A 6,918-nucleotide genomic window follows, 5' to 3' on the forward strand; every position below is an offset into this window, starting at 1 on the left:
CACTCCATGACTTCATGTAGTACTGTGCCTACCTGCATGTATTACAGCAAATTCGGACTATCTAACTTCAAAATCTACATGCTAAGAGCAAATAATGGAAAGTCCAATTGCAAAATCCACATGCTAGGAGCAAAGAATGGAAAGTCTTTTTACAATCCAAAATATATATACAAATTTTTCCAAAAAGTGAACTCGGTAAATCTATGAAAAAAAGTAACCAAAGTTAGGGACAAAGGCATCGCCTACCACTCCATTGTATGGTGAGTCATTATGAGTTAGAAGATCTACATCTTCTTAATTGTAAGCTCCATAGTGGAAATTTTCTATAGAAAACAAAAAGCTATAGAAGGACCCTTGTAGTTCCCAATCATCTAGGGCTCCACATGGTTGATTTGATTCTAAATCTCATCTCAATGACTTCATGGTAAGTCTTCAATTTGTATATAGATCATTGAAATTCTCAAATGAAATTATGTTCATGCATAGGACTTTCTCAAGAAGAGAATCAATATGTTTTCCAAAGGCTTACATCTCAATGATCGAATATGATGAAAATCAAGGGGCTTCACATGTCACTACTTGAACAAACCCCCTTAAATATACTACATTATTCTAATTGTGTCACATAGTCTTTCTTCTATTCATTAGCTTCTTCCCAAGGCGTGCATTGCCAATGGGAGTGAGAGTTCCATAGTTACAACCCCAAATGTGAACAAAGGGAAAGAGACCCCACACTTAACAAGGTAGTGATATCAAGAAAGACACCTAAGAAAAAACAAAATGAAGGGAGGTTCACAAATATGGGAGCTCACACTCAACCACCAAGACCCACGGACCGCTTATTGTTTCAAGCATTTCAAGCCAAGTACAATGGCTACTGTCACCACATAGCCATACATGCTCTCACACCAACGAGTGTAGTGAGCTTACCTTCATGCCTGATTGAGTTGCCTTCTCCCTCAAGATCTTTGGTATCTCAACAATCCAGGTTGGCTAGAACAAAGGCCGAAAGGCCATTAGATGCACCCAACTTGAGAACCCCTAGGTACAGTAGTGTTTGTAGCACTCTGATGTTACATTGGGAAAGCTTTTTTTTCCTTTCCTTTTGCTTCATGTGGGTTTTTTTTTTGAGATATATTGGGAGAGAGCATGCTAGACATCATCCTAACGCTCTTCAATAGCTACATTTCAAGAGGGCCTAAGAGATTTGTTAAGAAATGCATGGCTTTGCATATAGTAGTCCTTTTGGTTAATTTTTACATTGAGAGGGGTAGTAGATAGGAAATGGTGATTATACTTTGAGAACCTACTATCACTCATATCTTCCAAAAGGCTCATGCAAAAATCTGGTAAGAGAATAGTCCTTAACATCTAGCAAGTCATTGCATAGCTATCTATCCGTATATTGATATCAAAATAGAGGGGCAACAAGCACTCTTCTTGGGAAAAATGTTTTTTTTTTAGTAGGATTCGCAAGAGATGGAGGTAATTACAAGTGGAAAGGAAAACGAGGTTGGGGCATGTCATGAACTCATCCAACAAGTGAGTAATGGAGGGTCGAAGGCCTTGTGCCCTAAAGATCAGGCATTCTTTAGGAATGGTGGCATTAAGATTGTATATCAAAGGGAAGGCATACCTGCTATGCTTTTTATTGTCAAAAACCACACCATTGCACCTTGAGTAAGCCATGTAGGTGGGGTCATCCATTTCATATAGTAGCGTATTACAAAAAGCCATCCATACCTCAAAATTTTTCCCATATCTTTCAATGCCATTTAGATTGGGACTCATAGCCTTTGATTTTTCTTGTCTCTTCCATGATCTTATCCTCCTAGTACTTTGCAAGCTCTCTTCTCTATAAAGTGGGAATTCTAACCCTCTCGTTTAGCCTCTTTGAGAGTTGGATGGCTCCTTCAACCACTTGTTGAGGCAACACTCGATTCACAGTAGAAGAGTAGAAGAATATAAATTCAAATGGCCTATACCCGTTCTCTCACTGCTTCCAATGGTTTAATTCCCATGCCCAACTTATAAGTGTTTTTTGCAAAGTAGAGAAAGCGGAAAAAGAGGCATCAAGAGGAAAAGCACAAGTCAAAAAAAAGGAAAAGGTACCTCACAAGGGAATGGGCCTGAAAAAAATCCAAAAGCATGGGAACAACCATATCAAGAGTCCAAGGCGCAACCATGGAAGCCGCAAAAGAGCCAAAAGCAAGAAGGAACATCTCTAAATATAAAGGTGTAGCCAAAATCTTTATAAAAGAGCATTAGGCTCCCTCCTGTGCAATGTAACTATGGACGGCAGGTGGTAGGACTAAGCTAGGAAGTTAGGACAAAGGGAAAAAGGGCCCTAGGCCATGGCCAGCCATGTAAAAAGGGAAAAAAGGGCCTAGGCCATGGTCAGCCATGTAAAAAGGGGATGACCACCCAAGGGAAAGAGGGCATGTATATAAGCCAAAAAGTTAATGGAAGTTCTCATTCTTGGTGTGTGGCAAAAAGCTTATTCTTCTTCCTCTCTTCTTCTTGCCTTCTTGTGCATGCTTGAGTGAGGGAGTGAGGGAGTGTGAGATAATGAGGGAGTGATAGTGTGTGTGTGTGAGAGTGAGGAATCGAGAAGAAGAAGCTCCCCATCTCCTCTCTTCATCTTTTTCTCTTCTCTTCTCTTGTCTCCCATGACTATGGAGGATGGAGCTTGATGGAGAGGGATTGAGGTTGCTCGAGCCTGCATCAAGGATCGTGGAGCTATTGATGTGCACGGGAGAGGAGGGTACTTGATTGGGTATCAAGGTAAGCTCACTACACCCCATAGGTAAGGAGAGCGCGTCGGCTATGTGAGAGGTAGCCATGGCCGCTCGGCTTGAAAGGCTTGACCAATAAGGGGTCTCTAGGTCTTAGGGGTTGAGCAAGAGAGCTCCCTTCATTTTGGTTCCATTGTCGGGACCGACAAATTTGAGCCTTGAGCGCTGGCGCTTAGAAATAAGCATGGAAGTTGGGTTTCATCCCCAAACCCATGCTTGAGGTAGATGGGAGATTTAGGAGTGTTAATCATCAAAACAAGTAAGTATTTTGGGTTTTTTGATGTGTAAATGAGTAGGTTGAATCAACCCAAGAATTTCCTTGTGCCTTTTGTTTGCATTTAGATAGGATAGGACCAAAGTATGGTGAGTGAATAGTAGGGTTTTTTGGCTACTGTAAACAGGGTACTACCAAGGGAAATTTGAAGAAGAAGGGGGTTTGCAAGCCTAAGGATCAAGGGGGGTGAACTTGGAGGCAAGGAGTGAGTGGGGCACGACCCTAAAAACCCCAAGGGTGGGGGAAATTAAGGACCTCATTTGACCATTTGTCATTGCGAGAGAGCTTGAGAGAGTGTGTGTGTGAGACCTTCTGGGAGTAGAAGAGATTAGGGCACTTGATTTTGGATCTATTGCTATAATCCAAATATGCAAAGCCCTCCCTTATATGTTATTGTTGCTATTTGGAAAGCCTTGCAAGAGGCCGTGAGACGTGCTTGAAGTAATCAATCAAAATCGTTGTGTTGCGTCCCGTTGGGACCATTGTGTCCAAGTCCAACTTCTAGAATCGGTCAGTCAGACAGTGCAATTGGGAGAGTCAGGCCATCCGACCTGTGAGAGTTGGATCATACCCCTTGGTCCGATCAGACCACCTATCTAGTCAAACACCCAATTGCTAGTTCGACCATCTTAGGAATTGGACCACCACAATCAAACCGTCCGACTCTGAAAGTTAGACCAACCTCGTCCGATCGGACTCCCCACCAACGAATCAAACAATTTGTCCAATCAGACCCACCTCAATCAGAATTGCCTCGATCAGATTGCTCAAGCCATTTGGAACAATGAACCATCCAACCACATGAAAAATTGGACCAAACTTTGAGTCAGACTAGCCTAGTTTGATCAGACGTCAAACTCAAACCGTCTGACTTCAAGAATCGGACAGTCTGATTCTAGGAATTGGACCACCAGGGCAGAACACAAAAACACTAAACCAACACCACTTGCCCAGCTCAAGACCATTCAGGTTATCCATGGTAGGATAGTAGAAAAGGTAGTGGCAAGCCTAGAGGAAGAGAGAAAAGCAGTTAGGAAGGCACTACAAGGCAGAGCTGCCTACAACTGCGAGAAGGGAACTAGAAAGTTGCAACAAGATATAGATGTGCATGAGGCCAGAAAACTTATGCTAGCACTAGTTGATAGAAGTAAGGCAAGACCAAACGTGGAGAGAGAGAGAGAGAGGATGATCGAGGAAGATCTCATGCAGACCGAGCTAGTGACCAAGTGACTCATGGACAACAAGGTTGCCAAATAGAGTGCAACAGCGCTAGCCACCTCACTACTCTTAGGACTAGGAATTACTCAAGGGGCAAAGAGCGAATCAAAAATCTATGCAATCACTAAGCATCTGGACAAGTATTAGCCTAGTAGCGACCTGTACAGCTTCGTGGATATATTCGAGCAAGTTTGCAAGGCCAACGATCTCACGGACCTTGCTCAATGCTCCCAAAATTTTGGGCTCTACTTAGGCGATAAAGGTAGGATGTGGTACACGAGCTTAGATGTGGCAGAGCGAGCAAACTTTTCCAGACTAAAAGATCTCTGCATAAAGAGTTTCTCGAAAATAGGGTACTCCGACAACCTCATAGTCCGACTAATGAATGTTAGTCAAAGGGACGAGGACATAAGAGACTACGTCACTCATGCGCATAACCTCTTGAAGAGAATCACTATGAACGAGTGACCCAATGAAAGGGCTATCTCCAGTATATTCATAAATGGAATCCGCATCAAGGAATTGTAAAAAGCCTTAGCAAGCAACTACAGCTTGTAGCGAGATATGCCAGCTAGTGTCTTTGATAAAGCAATTAGGGTGGATAACCAACTAAGAGAGAGGAGCTCTCGATAGCTAGCCAAGGTGAGAATGGAGCTAGCACGACTGTAGGAATTGGTGAGGAAACTAGCGCAACCACATGTCCAATGTGTGCATTATGGCGACAACCACCTTTCGACTGAGTGCCAGGATCCTAGATCTAGGCCTTGCGCAAATTGTGGTAGGTTTGGCCATGATGTTGTGTACTATAGGTTGCCTAGGAGATTCCCCTATGTCTAGTAGTACAATTGTCTATACCTAGGGAACAAGCCACCAAATTTCTTTGGAAGAGGAGCCCAGCTGGTGCTCCAAGTACCAAAAAACGATCCCTAGGATGGAGATCAACCCAACATGCATACCGAGGCCACTAGGAGTCTAGATAACCAATCCACCAAGTGATGCTCCAATCCACCATGTGGAGAAGTCTAACAGAGACAAAGATTATGTGAACCCTTACATCTCATATGACAAAGAGGGAAATCTATTCCTAATGGACTATCAACCAGTATCGATGATGGCATTAGGTAGAGGAAGTGGCAGAGGATTTGCGCAAGGCCGACACACGATCCAATCTCATGTTGGACTTGTGGTGTCACTAAGACCATATCTCATCACACTATCCAGAGAGAGAACAAGTGAATAGAGAAAAAGCTTACCTTAGATATGTTGAGTACGGCATCACTCATCTCTTCGCCGATTGCCCTAGACAGAAGCCATCCTCTATCTCGGCAATCATGCCATTAGTGCCTTTGAGGATGTTTGGAGTCAAGACATTCGACAACAAGGGCACACCCATCCTGTTGCATGTCATGACCAGAGCACAGACAAAGCAAGCAGGCATAACATTGCCTGGGAACCTAGCAACTTAGACACAGTCTCATTAGGAAAGAAGAGCTGAAGGAAAAGGAAGAAAAAGGCTGATGCAAAGGTCACGCTTAAGGCTAAGGATGCGAGAACACTAGTGACTAGCAAAAAGGTCATGGATGCAAAGGTGGAGACCACCACTCTAAAGAGGGCAAAGAAAGGTAGTGTCAAGGTACGGGTGTTTCCTCACCCTAGGTGCCAACTCAAGGCAATAGCCAAATTCAAGGAGCGGGTAAAGTTTGGGGTGTTCAGTATATATATTTTCTCTATATAACGTGCGTTCATGGCCTATTTATAAATATCCTAATCTATAAATTTTTCTTGAATAAAACACAACCCTTTTCTATTCAATCTGTAAGTAACCCCTTTGTATAACACCCTTCTGTATGTAAAAAATATATAAAAATGGTGTTTTAAAAACCCCTCATTTTGAACTCACATTATATATACATATATTCATGAGTGACCCCCTCGGGGTAAAGGAAGCCCAGGAGCACCTCAAGGACACTGAACCTATCTTAGAGGACGAGATCGAGGATCTCTCTAGCATGAGCACGCCAGCCTCACCTACACGACCAAGGTCAAGAGACACACCCATGCCACAGGCGATGCCACCTAGGCCAGGTTTAGATGCTACGGGCCAGCCAGTCATTCAAGACCAATGGACAAGAAGCACAAACCTAGGAGAGAGGCAAGCAACTAGCAACCTCCTCACAATGTTAGTGACCACCCTAGTGACTCTAAGTTTAGGAGACCTACTCAAGTAGTATCCCACGCGATGGCAAGAGTTGAGAAACTGGGTGGAAGAACCAATGGAACATGATGCTACTGACTTGCAAGATCATGATGCACTCTTGCCTATCCTAGCCCTAGGAGACGTAACACAAAAGGGAATCATAGATACTGGGGCAAGAGTGAGTGTGTTGAGCCATGCTATGCTACAAGCTTGGGAAAACTCACTTATTGAAACCGCTAGGTTCAATGTCACTCTAGCTAACGAAATGAAAGTATGGCTAGTCGGAGTCCTGAAGAATTGGTCAGTGAAGATTGCAGGTGTCCAGTTCTCTGTGAACTTCATCATCATGAAGAGAGTGGACTACGACATTTTGCTAGTTCGACCCTGAATGAGGAATGCTTGAGTCATTGAAGACTGGGGCAATGGTCTAATCT

General features: G+C 43.4%; 1 pseudogene; it reads right to left on the minus strand.

Moving 5' to 3' along the window:
* Positions 1-201: 201 nt before the first annotated feature.
* LOC148032303 (pre-mRNA splicing factor SR-like 1) lies at positions 202-534 on the minus strand (annotated as a pseudogene).
* Between the last annotated feature and the right edge of the window lie 6,384 nt (positions 535-6,918).

The sequence above is a fragment of the Lygodium microphyllum genome, chromosome 8 (genome assembly GCF_053477565.2).
Source record: "Lygodium microphyllum isolate KBCC chromosome 8, Lygodium_microphyllum_v1.1.10, whole genome shotgun sequence".
NCBI classification, from domain to species: Eukaryota; Viridiplantae; Streptophyta; class Polypodiopsida; order Schizaeales; family Lygodiaceae; genus Lygodium; species Lygodium microphyllum.